This window comes from Martes martes (genome assembly GCF_963455335.1).
Source record: "Martes martes genome assembly, chromosome: 2".
NCBI lineage: Eukaryota > Metazoa > Chordata > Mammalia > Carnivora > Mustelidae > Martes > Martes martes.
Window position 1 is genome coordinate 11,696,276 of NC_137889.1, and position 19,027 is coordinate 11,715,302.

The following is a 19,027-nucleotide window of genomic DNA, read 5'->3' on the forward strand; positions in this document are numbered from 1 at the left end:
ATAGTGTGATCAGAAACTGTGTTCTTCATTAGAGTGAGCTGTGGACTGTGGCTGTGGGTCATCTGTCACGTGTCTCGGGGTGGCGGTGGGGGTGGGGGACGCTGCACCAGAAAGGTGGTGCCGAGAACAGCGCCAACAAAACCAAGAAGAAGTCTTTCCACGAAGGTTAGTGCTGTTTAACACTGAAAGGCCCTACATATATTAGAGAATTGAAATAAAGTAAAATCACAGCATCCTGAGATGTTTGCACTGGAAGGCTCCCCAGAGGCAGCCAAGTGAGCTGGGGTTAAGGGACACGTCCAAGGTCACAAAGCTAGTTAGTGGCAGCGTTGGTTTTATTACCTGTGCTTTCTGGTTTTCCATCCTGAGCTCTTGACACTGTGCCAAAGTGCTTCTGCGGTAAAGGGTCAGTTGTTTGTTCACAAAGTCATGTAAAAAGTAAAAAATGAAGAACTTGTTTTTTTTTTTTTTTTAATTTTGTATTTTCTGCCCCTACTTGTGTTAGTTAAGGACTGAATTGGTGTGTGGGGGGTGGGGGAAGCGTGAGGACGGGGTGGCTGCAGCATGTTTCGTAAGTGAGGTGGTTGTCGACTTGATACAACGTCATTTGCTTTTGTATCCAGAGAGAATGCTTCGGTTATTACATGGCCGCTGCCGTTGTTGGTTTATTCCCTAATAGGGAAGAAGTGTCCTTACAAAGCACCGTGGAGGTCGATTTATAAAAGTAGAAAATGATGAATTCTGTAAAGGGGTTGCTGACCCTGTGCTATAGTCATTCACAGGAGGAAGAGAGGGGTGCCTGGGTGGTGCGGTGGGTTGAGCGATCGACTCTTGGTTTTGGCTCAGGTCATGATCTCAGGGTTGCGGGGTCAAGCCCCATGTCAGGCTCCATGCTCAGTGCAGAGTCTGCTCGAGATTCTCTCTCCCTCTCTCTCTGTGCTGCCCACTCGTGCGTTCTCTCTCATAAATAAATAAATCTTAAAAGAAAAAAAAAGGAGGAAGAGGTTATGTCCACTGAGAGGCGTGGGGAGGGCTTACAAAGAGAGTGCCATCTGTTCTGGTCCCAAGAGGTAGAAAGGATTTGGAAATGTGATGAAGAGGTTGATGGCAACTTTGGAGACGAGGCGAATTAGAAGAATAAACCCAGTGGCTGGAAACAGAGAAGAGTCTGGTTGAGGTGTGATCCGGAAGGTTGGACTGGACGCACTCCTCAATGTCTGGGTCCCCTAAAGGTACTGATTGTCTGCTTTCTGCAGCAGCAGCCACAGACACTCCTTAGCTCTTCCTGGGCACACTGCTACAGCTGCTGTATTTTTTACTTGTGCAAAAATCCTGGGCAACCGGTAATTATTCATATATAGGTAATGAACTTGAAGTTACGTTTGGTCAGGGTTGCAGTGGTAGGATGTGATATTCTATCACAGGTAGATTTTAGTTGCAGGTGGGATGTTGCTTCAGTCCAGGCTCATTATTTCTCCCAAATCCATACCTTTACCCATTTCACTATTCATCTTCTTCCCGTAACAGCATTAGGTCGTGGTTGTGCATTTGAGATTGGGTGGCAAAGGTAATGTCCCCAGCAAGAAGCGAAGAGAACGAGTTCCATCTTTTTAAAGAAGGAGTCTGACTGAAAATGTCCGGGCCCAGGGTCAGGCAACCCAGGTTTGAACCCCAGCTTCACTCCCTTTCCCGCTGTGCTGGTTGTGTAATTTGAAGAAGTCCGCGTCTCTGTGTGCGATGTCCTCTACCTGCTGCTGTCTCTGGGGTTGCTGTTCCCTGTCCACCAGGGGCATGGCTATTGGGTATAATCTATTGGGTTTTGCCGTTGAAGTCAGGGGCTATTTGGGCCATTACCTTAGGGCCCCCAGCCTCAGCCTGTTCTGAGCCCAACAGGGACACATCTTGGCGTGGTTCCGTGATAGGTCTACTATAATGCCCTCCCTTTTCCAGAGCCTGCCGTTTTACTTTTGCCCCTCAAAACCTTATTGCAACAGAGGGCAGAACCTCAGGAAAGCTAGAGTCAGTGAGGCCCAGGGCTTCCCTTTGCCCAGCCATGGGGTGGCCCCCTGCCTACTGACAGCAGTGGGAGAGGAGAGTCTGTGAGCTCCAGATGAAGTGTGGGGTAGGTCTCTTCCACTTCGGGAACGACCCAGCTAGTTTGAATTTCCTAGTTTATTGTGTCTGATCACTTGCTGTTCCCTCTCATGTTCCCTCTTTCTCTCTCTCTCTCCCCATTCCCATCATTTTCTAAGTAACTTGGGCCACAAAAGGTAGACTTTCTATGTCTTGAAATACCCTTTAACAATTGCAGAGTTGAGTTATAAGTTAGCTGCTTTAGTGTGGACCTTTGATGTGCTTAACAGTGTTGTGGGGGCAGGAACTATGGGCTATACTCCTGCATCAGCAGCTGATATGACTTAATTATCTTTCTTTGAATCCTTCTGTGACATATAAGTCATTCCAAGTAAGTGAATGCCAGTATGAACTAGAGATTATATCTGGACCCATGAAAGTATATGTACATTTCCAAAATATTTAGCATGGTATAATTATTATAATTATTGCTATCTGATACATGAAGTCCTCTCCTCTCTCTGTACCACTTACTTTTACCATCTTGTAATAAATTAGTGATGGGGTGCCTGGGTGGCTCAGTTGGTTAAGCATCTGCCTTCAGCTCGGGTCATGATCCCAGTATCCTGGGATTAAGCCCCACATCGGGCTCTTAGCTCTGTGGGGTGTTTGCTTCTCCCTCTCCCTCTGCTCGTCTCCTCTACTCATGCTCTCTCTGGCTTTCCCTCTCTCTCAAATAAATAAATAAAATATTAAAAAAAAGAAGAATTAGTGTTAACTTACATATGTAGTCATTTGGCAAATATTAAATAAACATCTCCTGTGCCCCAGATTCTCTACTCAGTGTGGTATATGGTGATAAACTATCCCAGTCTCTTCCCTTAGGGAGTTTCCATTCTGGAGGGAGAGGAAAAGACATGGTAGTGCTAACTTTATTACTACTAAGGAGATACAAGAAAGATGAAGGTTGCTTAAGGTCCTAGCAAGAGGGTGTGATGATGTGTAACAGTTTTGGTAGGGGTGAGGACACTGGATAATCTATTTCCGGTTTCTGCCTCAATGGCTATAAAGCACGACATTACACAAGGTTAGCTGAGCTCAGATCCACGGCTTCCCGGCTTTCTGCCAATGGCAGACTGCACATCTGTTAATATGTTATATTAACTTACCATTTATATCTGTGTGTGTGTGTGTGTGTGTCCATATACATACACACGAATATGAATTAGGGATAAAGATAAATGTATAAATGAGTCCAGGCTGTGTATATGCATCGGTATGCATAGGTATGTTAGTAGCTCTCTCCAGAGCTGTTTTATTGGTCTCATTTAGATGAAGAGCATCCTGGGGCGCTTGGGTGGCTCAGTGGGTTAAGCCTCTGCCTTCGGCTCAGGTCATGATCCCAGGGTCCTGGGATCGAGCCCCACATCAGGCTTTCTGCTCAGCAGGGAGCCTGTTTCCCCTCCTTCTCTCTGTGCCTGCCTCTCTGCCTGCCTGTGACCTCTCTCTCTGTCAAATAAATAAATAAAATCTTAAAAAAAATAAATGAAGAACATCCTGAACATTAAATATTATGTCTTCTGTTATTTTTCTTTCTACTTGGCACATAGTAGGAATTCAAAGAACTCTTAGCAATTCACTGAATTAATAGGGACTTCCCCCAATTTATTTTTTTCTGTTCTTATTTTTTTTCCCGACAGATCGAGAACCATAGAAATATTTTTTCCCCTTATTTTTTTTCCCCTGACAGATTGAGAACCATAAAAACATAGATCAGGTTCAATATTCTCAACAAGAATGCCTCTAACACTGCTGAACAGAGACAGTGCAAATTGCACATTGCACAGATTCAGAGTTTCTGTTTGTTTTTGTTTTTTCCCTCTTTCTAAGTCAAATGTGAATGCTAATTAACAGCTTAGTTGAAAAGAGTGCCTTAGGGTTATCACCTTCTTTGGTAAGATTTAAATGAAGAGACCTGTTAAAGTGAGCTGGATTTTTAAAAACTTAGAAGTTTGCGTTTCTCATTACCTCGTTTTCTTAGAACAAACTTGCACATTTATTCAGCATACCTAAAAAGGATTCAACACAAGAAAAGCAGGCTTTGCTGTCAAGGCAGTAAAATCCATTTGGCCATTATCTGTATTATAAAAACTGCACATGGCAGGGTGTGGATATAATGATTTAGAAAGTTCTAATTCTTCATGTGTGGGGATGTGTTGATTTAGGCATGTTAATTAGCGTGTGCTGTGAATTACTGATAGTATTTCTAACTGTCAAATTTTGTGCCCACATTTATCAATGCCTCTTTGATGTTTAAGCATTTGACTATTAATCGTGTTCTACCATGCTGAAACTATGGAGGAATTATTGAGAGGTAATTAAGAAAAATACAATAAATACATGTTTAAAAAATTTCTGTGTCTCTAGAAACAAAATGCAAAACATATATTAAACATGTGAATCTAAAATATGACATCAGCATGGGTTAGTTCTTTAAATCCCTTAGTAATTGAACTAGTATCTATACTTTCCAAAAAGATGGACAACATTTATAAAACCAATCTTTAATAAGATATGCCATTTCACTTGCTTAGGTGACAATGTCAGTAGGTTAATAAAAAGAAAACCATTTCAGAGGGATATTTTAAAAAGGAAGGATATTTTAAAAAGGATATTTAGGGGTGCCTGGGTGGCTCAGTGGGTTGAGGCCTCTGCCTTTGGCTCAGGTCATGATCTCAGGGTCCTGGGATCGAGCCCCGCATCAGGCTCTCTGCTCAGCGGGGAGCCTGCTTCCCCCTCTCTCTCTGCCTGCCTCTCTGCCTACTTGTGATCTCTGTCCAATAAATAAAATCTTTAAAAAATAAATAAATAAATAAATAAAAAGGATATTTAAAAAACAAAAGAAGGGGGGGGAAAAGATGTTATGAAAGGAGTAGCAAACCACTCAATCCACAACTTAACTGTTCCCTCAGGAGGTATCACTGTGTCTTCTGATTTTAGGTCACTAGTCTGCCCAGTGATACACTGAAATATCACAGAGTGGGATAATTATATTCATGGTTTAGCATCATAGTGGTCCAAGTTTAAAGAGCTTATAAATGCTGGCACTGGGATTTGTACCCCTATATTCTGGCAATAATCCATGCTATTTATTGTTACTTTGTCTACTTCCCTGTGAGAAAACTTTAACATACATTAAGTATACTGTTGTACAATAGTTTTCTTGAAGATAGTGTACAATAACCAATCTTAGTGGTTTCAGAATATGACATACCAGGTCATTCACCTACTTATTCGTTCAAAAATACTCACTGGATATCTAATATTTGCCAGGTACTGGTGAGCTCTGAGGGTAGATCAAAGAAAGAAATAATACGGAGTTCACGCTCTTGCTTTGTAGTATTATATTATATGTATATGCAGTTATCAACTTACGGAGCATGTTATTTTTATAAAAGTAAATTCTTTCACAAATCCAAATAGTTTTTATATAAACACAACAGTTTAAAATAGGGACGTTCACAACAGACCATTTGAACTCTCAAAAGAGTATAACTTATTCCAAATTTTAAGACACATCGAAGATAAAAAGGAGAGCCCCTCTTAGTGAGGAAGAAACCCTTAGTGAGGGCTTGAGCACTTGGATAGCTCACTTCTCTTACCAAGAAAATAAGAGATGAAGACAAGATTTTCTCTAAGGATTCCACCCACCCCCACCCCAACCCCCCACCACCCCTCCCTCCAATGCTATACGTAGATATTGGCTTTGGGGCCAGAAGGCCAGACATTAATGAAGGGTGGAAAGTCATGAGAGGAAATGAAGACAAGGTTTTCGATGTGAGGTGTTCCTGAGTCCGCAGCTCCCCATCCTGTTTAGGTTCTTGGAAACTTGGAAACACTTGGAAACTTCCAAGTGGCAGAATATGAACCCATGAATGGATGCACTTCCTGTCTGATGGGGGCTCTGTTCTTCCCAATCTTCTACCCTATTCTTCCCGATCAGGCTATGTTTTCCTCAGCTGGCGCACTAAAGTTTTGTTGCCAGTACTCTCAGGTTCATGTTCTTGACATAGTCTCAGCCCTGTGTGGGAAGGGGTCAGACAGGCAATCAAACGACTTCTGTAGGCCAGTGTGTTATATCACGGTACATTCCATCGGCAGTGAATCAGCCCTGTACTTGGTGTGAATAGGAGAGAGACAGAGCCAAACAGACAATCAGATCACTTTCTATGCAGGAAAACATATTCAGATTGGACCTTGAAAGAATGTTTAGAGTTACTTTGAGGTAAAATAGAGAAGGTCAGTCGAAGCGGAGTAAACTATCAGCCAGGGATACACAGAAGAGTAACACACCAAAGTCATATTGAGAAAATGATGAAAATCTCATGGGAACTAGTAGGTATTGTGGGCAGTGGAGGCAGAGAGGATAAAAGAATCTGCATTCTGAGAGATTTTAAATTCCAGACCTGAAGTTTGGATTTGTGGAGTTTACCACAGACATTGTGTTTTGAGCACGTTCTCGGAATTTTTCTTTGAAGCCAACAACAGTAGAAGGGAGTCATGAATGAGATCATACAGAAAATTACAATTTCAAGAGTGATCTCAGTTTTTTATTTTTTTAGATTTTTATTTATATATTTATTTGACAGAGACAGACACAGTGAGGGAGGGAACACAAGCAGAGGGAGAGGGAAAGGGAGAAGCAGGCTTCCCACTGAGCAGGGAGCCCCCACATGGGCCTCGATCCCAGGACCCTGGGAACATGACCTGAGCTGAAGGTAGACGCCTCATGACGGAGCCACCCAGGTTCCGAGAGGGATCACAATTCTGTAAATGTCTGTAATGTTCATTGGGCCATATGTAGAGCTCAGCCCTGATCTCTCTTCAGGAGACCATCCTTTTTTGGAGAGAAGAAGCCCTTACTGCCTTTCTTCTTCATACCCACACCTCAAATCTCTCGTGTCCCAAATTCCTACAAGCTTCTGCCACTGCTCTTTTGCATTTTCTGACATTCCTTTGAATACTGAGAGAGCTCTACTGGACAGTTCTGGGGAGCGGTCACTGGCATTGCTGCCCAGTTCCGCAGTTCTGTACCCGGTAGGACACATTGCTGGGTATTTGACGACAAAGCCTCTTGATGTTATTTGCCACCGCATACTCATGAAATCTGGTTAAATCTTTGTTTTCAAAGCTAATCTATATATACGCACATTAAAAAATCAATCAGTATGGCACAATTAACACCTCCTACTCCTAGAACATTTTTAAACGATTCACTAGTCTTGATGCTAATATTAAAATTGTTAAAAATGTGTTTAAAAAATAAATTTAGCTATCAGTTTATTATGGTCTTTTTAAGGAGCAATGTGTAAATACTAACAGGAGAGTTTTAAGTCTGTTTGTGTTTTTGTTTTTTTTCCCCAGAGTGGTACGTTTATTAAAACTTATAAACTTACAATAACCCCATTATCACCTGAAATCCATAGTTCACATTACAGTTCACACTTGGTATTGTACAGTCTACTGGTTTAGACAAATGCATAATAACATCTTCACCATTATAGTATCATACAGAGTAATTTTGCTGCCCTAAAAATCCTCAGTGTTCCTACTCTTCATCTTTCCTTCCCCTTAAATCCTGACAACCACTGATCTTTTTACTGTCTCCATAGTTTTCCCTTTTCCAGGACATCATATGGTTGGAATCATACAATATCTCATACTTCCAGATCGGCTTCTTTCGCTGAGTAGCGTACATTTAAGTTTCCTCCATGTCTTTTCATGGCTTGATAGCTCATTTCTTTTTAGTGTTGACTAATAATCCAGTGTTTGGTTGTACCACAATTTATTTACCTATTCACCTACTGAAGGTGGGTAGGGCATCTTAAGATGTCAAATTTTGACATCTTGATCGCACCAAGTTTTGACAATTATGAATACAGTTGCTATAAACATCCACGTTCAGATTTTTGTGTGGACTTAAGTTTTCAACTCTTTTGCTTAAATACCAATACGTATGATTGCTAGCTTATATGGTAAGCGTATGTTTACTTTTATAAAAAACTGCCAACATATCTTCCAAAGTAGCTGTACCATTTTGTGTTCCCACAAGCGATGAATGACAGCTCCCGTATTCATTCATCATTTAATACTGATGGAGAAGTTAGAGGACTAACATTCCTTGACTTCAGGAGTTACTACAAAGATACAGTGATTAAGACAGTGTGGTGTTGATGAAGTCCAAATCCTCACCAGCGTTTGGTGTTTTCAGTTTTCTGGATTTAACCATTCTAAATAGGTGTGCAGTGATATTTTATTGTTGTGTTAATTTGCCTTTTCCTGACGACATACTATGTGAAGCATCTTTCCATATGCTTATCATATGTATATCTTTGGGGAGTATTTATTAAAGGTATTTGGTCAATTTTTTAGATGGGTTGTTTTCTTACTGAGTTTTAAGAGCTCTTTGTGTATTTTGGATAACAGTCCTTTATCAGATATATTTTTTTGCAAATATTTTCTCCTAGTCTATGGCTTTTTTTCTCACTCTTGTCTTTGCAGAGAAGTTTTTAATTTTAATAAAGTCTAGATTACCAATTATTCTTTCATGGGTCATGCCTTTGGTGCTTTATCTAAAAAGTCGTGACCATAACCAAGGTCATTTAAATTTTCTCCTATGTTATCTTTTACTAATTTCATAGTTTTGCATTTTATATTTAGAACTATGATCCATTTTGAGTTAATTTTTGTGAAGGGTGTAAGGTCTGTGTTTAGTTTTTTTTTTTTGCATGTGGATATTAGTTGTGCAGCACTTGTTGAAAAGACTATATTTGCTCCATTGTATTGTCTTTGTTCCTTTGTCAGAGATCATTGAATATATTTATATGAATCTATTTCTGGGTTCTGTATTCTGTTCTATATATTTGTCTGTTCTTTCACCAATACCATGCTGTCATTAATTACTGTATCTTTAGAGTAAGTCCTAAAGTCAGGTAATGTTAGCCCAACAGATTTGTTCTTCAATATTCAATATTAGCTATTCTGGGTCTTTTGCCTCTCCACATGAACTTTAGAATCAGCTTGTTGATAGCAGCAAAATCACTTGTTCATATTTTGATTGGGATGGTATTGGATTTATAGATGAAGTTAGAAGAATTAATATCTTGACAATACTGAGTTCTTGTACATGAATATGAGGTATCTCTCCATTTGTTTACTTCTTCTTTGGTAGCTTTCATCAGAGTTTTATAATCTTCCTCTTAAAGGTGTGTGATGATATTTCATTGGACATATAGATCTTATGTACATTTTGTTAGATTTTTACCTAAGTATTTCATTTTGGGAGGTGCTAATGTAAATTTTCTTATTTCAAATGCTACTTTTTCATTTTTGATATAGAGGAAGTAATTGGCTTTTATATATTGACCTTGAATCCTGCAATCTTGTTATAGTCACTTATTAGTTCCAGCAGTTTTTTGTTGATTCTTTCAGATTTTCTACATAGACAATCATGTCATCTGCAAACAAAGACAGCTTTATTTCTTCTTTCCCAGACTATACCTTCCATTTCCTTCTCTTGTATTATTGCATTGGCTAGAATTTTCAGTATGATGTTGAAAAGTAGTGATGGCAGAGTCCATTCTTGCCTTCTTCCTGATCTTGATGGGATAGCTTTGAGCTTCTTATCATTACATACTATAGGAGATGCTAACTATAGGAGAATTTTCAGATTATTGAGCTGAGAAAATTCCCCTCTCTTCCTAGTTATGGAGAGCTTTCATAATGAATAGGTGTTGGAATTTGTCAAATGCTTTTTCTACATCTATTTGTATAATCATGTAATTTTTCCTCTATCTAGCACTTTGATGTGATGATTACATTCATTGATTTTCAAATGTTAAATCAGTTTTGCATTCTTGGTAGTTTTTTTAATTGTTGAAGTCTAATTGCCTTTTTTTTCCCTACATGTGCTTTTCAAGTCATATCAAAGAAACCATCACCTAATCCAAAGTCACAAAGATATACACCTGTATTTTCTTCTAATAGTTTTATTGTTTTAACTCTTATATTTAATTCTGTGATCCATTTTGAGTTAAAAATTTTATATGGTTTGAGGCAGGGATCTGATAATGTTTTTACTCTTCCCCCACATAGGATACATTCACTGCTTCCCCCCAAAGGGACAAAACATAGCCCTTTCTGATTGTTTTATTCATTTCTGATTTTAAGATCACATACTGTCCTCTCAGTCAAATGTTGATATGGCTTCTTAAGGCTCAGTGACTTGCCTCAATCACTTGCTCTACCTGGAAACTCTTGCTCTTGTATCAGATCCTTCAGGACACTTGGTACTCTAGTGCCGCTCCTCAGGAGGGAAGATGGGAGTTGTTCAAATAAAGCCACCATTGAGTGTATGCCTGGCGGCAGCAGATACTTTTCTTTCTTTACTCTGCAGATCTTTGCAGCTGCAGCATACTGTTGTTTTCTTTCTTTATCAAGTTGAAAACTTTCACTTTTTCACACAACAGAAGCCTTTTGGGGCTTCTCTCTGGCATATGCTAATTGCCACCATCACTAGTCTTCTTGGGCCCATTATTAAGTAAAATAAAGGTTACTTGAACACAAGAACTGCAAAACTGGGGCAGGCGATCTGAAAACCCTTAGGTCTGTTTTGTTACCACAAGTTTCACAACTGTTTATTAGAGCATCCCCTTATAAGATGTATTTTTATATTTATATTTTCATTTTTATATTCTATATATACTTAAGGAAAGAATAGAGAAAAGTCATTAAAGATTCTTGCCTACAGGAAACAAACTGAGGGTTGCTGGAGGGGAGCTGGGTGGGGGATGGGATAACTGAGTGATAGGCATTAAGGAGGGCACATGATGTGATGAGCACTGGATGTTATACACAACTGATATTGAACACTACATCTGAAACTAATGATGTACTATATGTTGGCTAATTGAATTTATATTAAAAATAATAAATGAAAAAAGGAGTGTCTTGAAAATGAGTAAAGGCTAAAAATAACATCTCAGAACACATCCATTGTATGTTTTGTTCATAGTAGTCACACACTCTAGTTGAGCAAAAATGTTTGAATGAAATACTCATAAAAGTATGATTCTTCAAAATGGTTTAAAAGTAAGGTTTTGGATGTTTTACACCATGTTTTCACTGAATATTGGAGTTTCCCCATAGAATCTCTGCCCATTAAAATTCTGGAATAATTTGTGGAGGAAAAAAGGTCTTATGATGTTCACGTCAGGATAGAACTAAAGTATACTTATTCGGAGAACACTCTGAGATGTGTTCAGTCTTATTAGTGGAATATTTTCCCCAACGTAATTGTTCGAATTTTACTATCTCCTTTAACACAGTAACTGCTCTCATTCCTTAGTAAGGATGGGGGGTGGTGATGTTAACATTGTCAAATCCTTATTTTCTTTCTAACATTTATGTTCTACTGTGTTTATACTTAAATCATTATCTCCAATCATCCCAGAATCCCTTGCACCCTGAATGATTTATTGTTGGGATTGACTGCACATAACAGAAATCCAAAAACAACAGGGACTTCAACACACGTGAGTTTATTTTTCCATGCAAAAGGAGTCCAGAGACTCTATAACCTGTGTCATTATGTTACATCCAGGAATAAATCAGGCCCCATGAATAAGCCTTGTACTCTTCTGTTCCATTGTTCCTGGACTCTTGACACTTCAGCCATAACACCTGAGCTCCAGGTAGCCAAAGCTGGAAAAGATAGATGGGAAATAGGGTCTACCCATAACTGCCTAATCCTCTTAAAAGTGCGTTTCATGAAATCCTTCCTTAACATTAATTTCTATGTGATTGGTCAGAGCATAGTCATGAAGCCATACCTAGATACAATGGAATGCTGAGAGATGTTGGCATTTCGCTAGATATGTTGCTATTGCCCAATAATATAAAAGTGTTATTTGGTGTAGAGAAGACGAGAGTAGATTTTAGGTAAGTCCTAGCTAGTCACATATTTCCATAATTTAGGTTCAACCTACACTTTGAAGGTATTAGGTTACCTGATTCAACATAACAGGTAGGGAAAGCACACTTTCCCATCTCTGTTCTTCATTTCTCAGCCTACTTTAGTTTGGCTTTACTTTTACCATTGGCTTATGAATATATCTTTAATAGGTACTGATACAATTTTGTGGTGAATATTCTTTTTCTTAAATCTTTTTTCCCCATATCTGTACCATTTATTATAATAGTCTATCTTGATGGCAAAATTTTAAATACTATTTCTATTTAATTATTTGTCTCCTTCTAAGCTATTGTGTTTCTTCATTTGTTAGGATTAAACTATTTTCAGCATAAGACCTTTACAGAGTTTTGTTCAAGCATGTTCTTCCTAATTATACCTTTTTTTTTGCAAATATTTCTTAGCTATTACTAGTAATTTTTCATTAATGTGAAATTATGTGGATTAGCAGCTTTTGTTACTAATAGTAGTATAGACAGTTTTGATTTTGATTGAAATAACATTAAGTTTGTGGGCTAATTTGGATATAGTTTATATCTTCAAAAGATTCAGAGTTCCCTTTCAGGAACACGTCAAGTTTATTCGATGTGCGTGTCCTTTAAATTTTATGTGATTATAATGTAGACTATGTACATTTCTTTAAACTTACTTCTAAGTAAGTAGTTTTTATTGATATGTTGAATATATATTCTTTTTGCCAAAACTTTCAAAGGTTGATTGTGGTTGACTAAAAATCTGCCATTTTCAGGGAACTGTAACAATTTATGTGCTTTCTAGATCTAGGTTCATTAGACTGTTATTTATTTAGATAGTAAAGTAGAATTTAGTGTATTCAGATTATAGAAACCTTTTCCTTTTATAATTTTTTAAAATATTTTATTTATTTATTTCACAGAGAGAGAGATCACAAGTAGGCAGAGAGGTAGGCAGAGAGAAAGGGGGAAGCAGGCTCCCTGCTGAGCAGAGAGCCAGATGTGGGGCTTGATCCCAGGGCCCTGAGATCATGACATGAGCCAAAGGCAGAGGCTTTAACCCACTGAGCCACCCAGGCACCCCATCCTTTTATAATGTTTTAAAGGACCTCCTACGTGGTATGGTAGACTTTTTTTTTTATTATTATTAATGAAGTTTATATTTTTCACGCCTTTTTGACCCTTTCTCAACCAAACCAGGCAACTTTATGAATTCTTTCATGAAAGTAGGGTTTGATGAAATTACCTTTTTTGTTGTTTTTGACTTAAACATTTCTACTTTTTAAATTTCTTTCACTTTTTTTTTCTTAAGGGAATAGTTATGTCATTTTTTTACTTTTTATTTTATGCAAACATTTTAGGTTATGCATTTGTCATACGTACTTATGTGGAATACTCTGTATGTTTCTCATTTTTAATTTCTACATATATAATAATTTTATTGTTTATTTCTTGAATATCCCAGATGTCCTAAAAAGGGTAAATTATTATGTTTTTAGAGCTTGTTTGCCCATGTATTAAAAGCAAAAAAAGTATTAGACTTTTTTATCCTCTTATTTCTAGTTTCTAGTTTCATCACATTTATGTTAGAGAATATAATCTTGATGGTTCTACTTTTTGGATTTTTTGAGATTTTCTTTCTAATCTGGTTTACTTTTTATAAATGTTAATCTAGAATTAGAAATTATAAGTTTTCTTTTTGGATTCAGGGCAGAAGTTTTCTCACACATAGCTATACAATCCTGTTGTTTTCATTCACAGACTCTCTATCATAACTTACTTTTTTTTTTTATAACTTACTTTTTTTCTATCTGACCTACCATTCTCTGAGAGTTGTGTACAGTACAATCATATGACTACAGATTTGAGCCTCATTCCCTATGTGCGTCACAGTTGTATCTTTATATAGCTCAATGCCATTCTGTTGTTTGATGTATAAATGTCAATGGATGCCATATCTTCTTGGAGAACCATGCAATATAAAAGGAAAAGAAAATACAGGAAACCTTTTTTTCTTGTTCAGTTGTCAGTGTTAATGCTACACTAAGCTGCTCCTTGCAAGTAAGCATTAACTGAATGACATTATCATACGTCATTGTCCAGCTAAAGCTCAGATATGAGCACATACAGTCTGTTCAAGTTAGAATGCCTTGTCGGGTAGCCCTATGAAGAACTTTAAGTTTAAATAAAAGAAAGAACAGTTAGATATGATGATTTATATTTCAGATATCAATAGTGGTTTTTTAAGTTTAAAGTTCAAACACAGGTTAAGTGAGATTGCACTACAGAAATTATATGCAAGACTCATTCAAGTTCATGGTAACCTTGACAAATGATTAGTTTATGCTTCCTTTTTTTTTTTTTTTAAAGATTTTATTTGAGAGAGAGACACAGAGAGAGAGGGAACATAAGCAGGGGGAGTGGGAGAGGGAGAAGCAGGCTTCCTGCTGAGCAGGGAGCCCGACGTGGGGCTCGATCCTAGGACCCTGAGATCATGACCTGAGCCGAAGGCAGAGGCTTTAACCCACTGAGCCACCCAGGTGCCCCAGTTTATGCTTCTTTTGATGGATGTTCAGTACTAAAATCTCATGACCCAAATATGTATCTACCCGTCTCAGCATACTACAAAAATCTCATAAAAGAAAGTATCTGAATTTTAGCTAAAATGTTAAAATTACCTTCTGAGAATCAAGGTATTCTTGGGAAATCCAGAGTGATAATGCATTAACTATTGGAAATTCAATAAAAGTGTTATTTTCAGTCTATTCTAAACATATAAATTTTATTTGGCAACCAGGGCTTTCTTTCAGTAGAGGGATCTCCAAAGCAAAGAAAAAACAATTTTTTTTTAGTCATGAGAATATTATTAGTAACACTTGCTGATGAATTTTAAGTGAGAACCTGATTTTTTGCTCCAACGCTGAACTAAACATATACTTCTGTCGGACTTAGAACTTTGATAGACTTAAAATCCTATGGTTTTTGTATCTTAATTATGAAAAATAAATAGTAATTTCACTGGGCAGTGCATTCTGCAAATAGATGTGCTTTCATTCTCCTTTTTAGAAGAATATTTTTATTTATTTATTTTTTAATTCAACAAGTAGTATGATTGAAGATTGTACTTGGGTGACCCTTAAGCTTTCAATGTTGTCAGTTCCTTCACTTGTAAACTATAAAGAATCAGAGCAACCACCTCATAGGTTAGTTGTCATAATTTTTTCTCAAGCATTCAGGTTGAATAAGTACTTTTTAAAAAGCCTTTCCCTCCTCCTCCTCTTCTTTTCCCACTATTTCTGCTTTCCAAACATACCATACTTATGGGAAAAAGCTTCTATTAAGTTGTCATAAGAATCAAATGAGATTAAGTTAGTTCTTAGTCCAATTTGCCTTATATAGTAAGCAATCAACAAATGGTACCTATTTTTATCACCTTGTGTCAAGTTCTGTGTAAAAAACAAGTTGAAAAAAAGCCCATAGAATTTGGTATGAGAATTGTTTAAATCAACAGATACTTACACAGCATTTATTATATGCCTGGACTATTCCAAGCATACTGGAGACTTACTTGACCTTTGATCTGATCCTCTGAAGTGGGTGTTCCTATTAAAAGCCCATTTTGGAGAGGAGCCAACAGAAGCACCGAGAAGGTAGGTAACTTGCTCAGGGTCACACAGCTTGAAGTGGCAGAGCTGAGATTCAAACCCAGGCAGTCTGGCTCCAGAGATATCCCCCTAGCCTCTAGATAAGGCTGCCTCTGGGCTAGTTAGGTGATTGGTCAAGTCAGCTTGGTTTCTGTGTCTTACACCATCAAGCACACGTGTATCAATATGAGGAAAGGAAGAACAGCTGTGACAGATGATGGTTTAAATGGTTACATGAGGCCAAGGATCAAGCATTTAGCTCTTTATCTAAATGTGTGCAATAGTTTACAAAATTTTTTATTTGAGCAATTTTCAAATATTTATAAGAAATCTATAAAATGAGGGTTTTTTTGTTGTTGATCATGTTAGAGGGGAGAAAGTTTAAGTTTGAAAGCCATTTCTATATTTACCAGTGTTAACGTCTATGGGCAGTGTCTTCATTTAAAAAAAATATAGGTCAAGAAAAATATACTGAAAACCAAAGTTACCAAAACTACCTGTTGACCGAACCAGTGTGTGGCATATTTGGAACAAAGAAACAAAAAATGAACAAGAAGTGGTACTTCCAGGATGTTTATAATTTGCGAGACATGCTCATTAACTGCATTAAAAATTACTTTAAAAAAGATGGAGGTTAATATTTTATGAGTTGTGATGCTCTCGGTTTCACAGAAAACTAGAAAAGCCGGCTTAGCAAAACATGGAGGCTAACAAAAGGGTTACATCCCCAAGCATGTATGTTAATTTGGGCTTAAATAAATAAATAATGCATTACTAAAGGTCAGCAATCAAGACTGCTTCTTTTTCGATTTCTTAGTGCCTTTCTTGCTCTGTCTCTGTTATCCTCTAGCTTGGTATCCTGTTTCTGGTTTTCTCTGCAGAATGACTTGTCCTGCTCTTCGTGTATATAAAGTGCTCCGTCTCCAGTTCCTGAAGTGTCATATCCGGTGCTGTAGCCACCGGCACTAGGGTTTCTTAGTTCCAACTTCAGAGAACATCCAAGCAAGGAAAGAATACAATTTTCTCCCAATTTTGGCTAGGTGTCTGTTTATTCATACTTCCCATAGGGGACTGCACAAACACAAGAAGTTAATTATGAAGTTCATTAGAAGTGTAACCGAAAATATAAAAAGAGAAGCGGAGTATGAGAAACTGAGGGGGGTGGATGGGAGAGAACTTAAATAGGATGGTTAAAATGGTTTTCATTAAGAAGGTGGCATGTGACAAAGGACATTAAGGTGAGGGACTTGACCAAAGACATATCTAAGAGAATATGTCTACAGTCTTTTAAACCAAGATTACAGAATATTTCATTTTGTGGTGAACATATGATATGCATCATAAAAAATACTGTGGGTTGCCTGCCCGTGGTCAGAATAATAGGGCCTTTGAGGCAGAGGAAGCAAAGAGAAGAAAATGATGCAGGATGGTTTGGGCAATGTTCTGGAAGCAGGAAGCTGTCTGGCTGGCGTTGGCTGTATGAGGACTGCAGTGTGGCGATAAAGCTGGAATATAGATTGTCCTTAGTTGAAGGGACACTGAGATGCCATGCCAATTACTTACATTCTTCCAAAGTGAGGACAGTCTGCTAATATATTCATAATTCCTGATTCTACCTGGAAAAGTTACTTTGGGGGTAGCAGCATAGATTCTCATCTCTGTTTGTTTCCTCCTTTTTTAGATTTTATTTATTTATTTGAAAGAGAGAGTGTGTGAAAGACAGAGAGAGAAAAAACTCAAGTGCAGGGAGGGGCAGAGTGAGAGGGAGAAGCAGATTCGCCCCTGAGCAAGGAACCTGATTGGGCGGGGCCTCAATCCCAGGACCCAGGGATCATGACCTGAGCCGAAGGCAGGTGCTTAACCAACTGAGCCACCCAAGTGCCCTGATTCTCATCTCTGTTTCTTACATAAGTACAGGTCAACACTTTTTTTGTTTGTTTGTTTGTTTTTGTTTTTTTAAGATTTTATTTATTTATTTGACAGAGATCACAAGTAGTCAGAGAGGCAGGCAGAGAGAGAGGGGGAAGCAGGCTGCCCACTGAGCAGAGAGCCAGATGTGGGGCTCGATCCCAGGACCCTGGGATCATGACCTGAGCGGAAGGCAGTCACCCAACCAACTGAGCCACCCAGGCGCCCAATCAACACATTTTTGATAAATTTTATATGTCTGTATGGTCACCAACTAAAAAAAGAGTCCACGGAGAGATCACTGAATTTTTAGTACTGCCAATGAGTACTGGTGAGGTCATAGTCAAATCATACGACCTCGTTGAGACTTCCTTACTTTAGTTTTAAAATTTAGATAATATTATTGACCTTTATCGATTGCCAAGATAAATCGATTAAGCAATTAGGTAAGGTCTGTAACCCGGTTGAAATAGGCATTCAAGAAATGTCTGTTACCTCGACATCTTCTTGTCTGCTCTTGGTATATTCTCGATCAGTTTTGTTTTTGTATCCCATTTTGTATCCTGGAGTCAACATGGCAAAGAGTTTACCAATAACAACAGCAACAAAAATTAAGTTGTGATAGGATTGCAGAAAAGCATATGTAAGTGAGAAAAATATTTTACATGTAAAGAAGCTCCTCTCACAAGAGACAGATTTATCGATGTGTTAATTCAACAAACTTTGGTTATACTCTCCCTATGTGATTCAGCTTGAATTAGAAGATAAATAAAACAAGGAACTTGGCATTGGTTCAATAGCTAATGAAAAACAAACTGGTAGACAAACTGATAATTCAAAATAACTTCTCCATGTACCATACTGTTTCTCCCCACACATGTGACATAACTGATACGTAATTATTTTTATGAAGTTACGTTTTGTATAAGGATTCCAAAATTTTCTCTCCAAATAAACATTCCACTAAATATGTATTTAATATCATTAGTGCACTTAAATGCAAAATGGTGAGGCTTCAAATACACATTTTTACAATATGTGCAAAAATTTAAAAAGTATGTATTTTCTTGGAACAATGCATTGATAATCTAGAATAGAAGAAAGAAACCAGAGAAACCACACCTGAGGAGATCAAAGCTTTTAAAAGTCTGCAAATTGAATTTCTTCTCTCTTTTCAAGTTTATATAGGGCAACGCATTTTTTTAATGTGGCCTTTAGAAGTTTTTAATCATATCAAGCCCATTGATATTTCACGAAAGCAGACCTGGTAAGATAAGCACATCCATTGACATAAATCTTAATTTTATGAGGTTTTTCTTAACTTCATATTTTGCTCCAGTCATAGGTAATTTTGATGAGGACATGAAATGTATTAGAAGTACCAAGTCTGGGACGCCTGG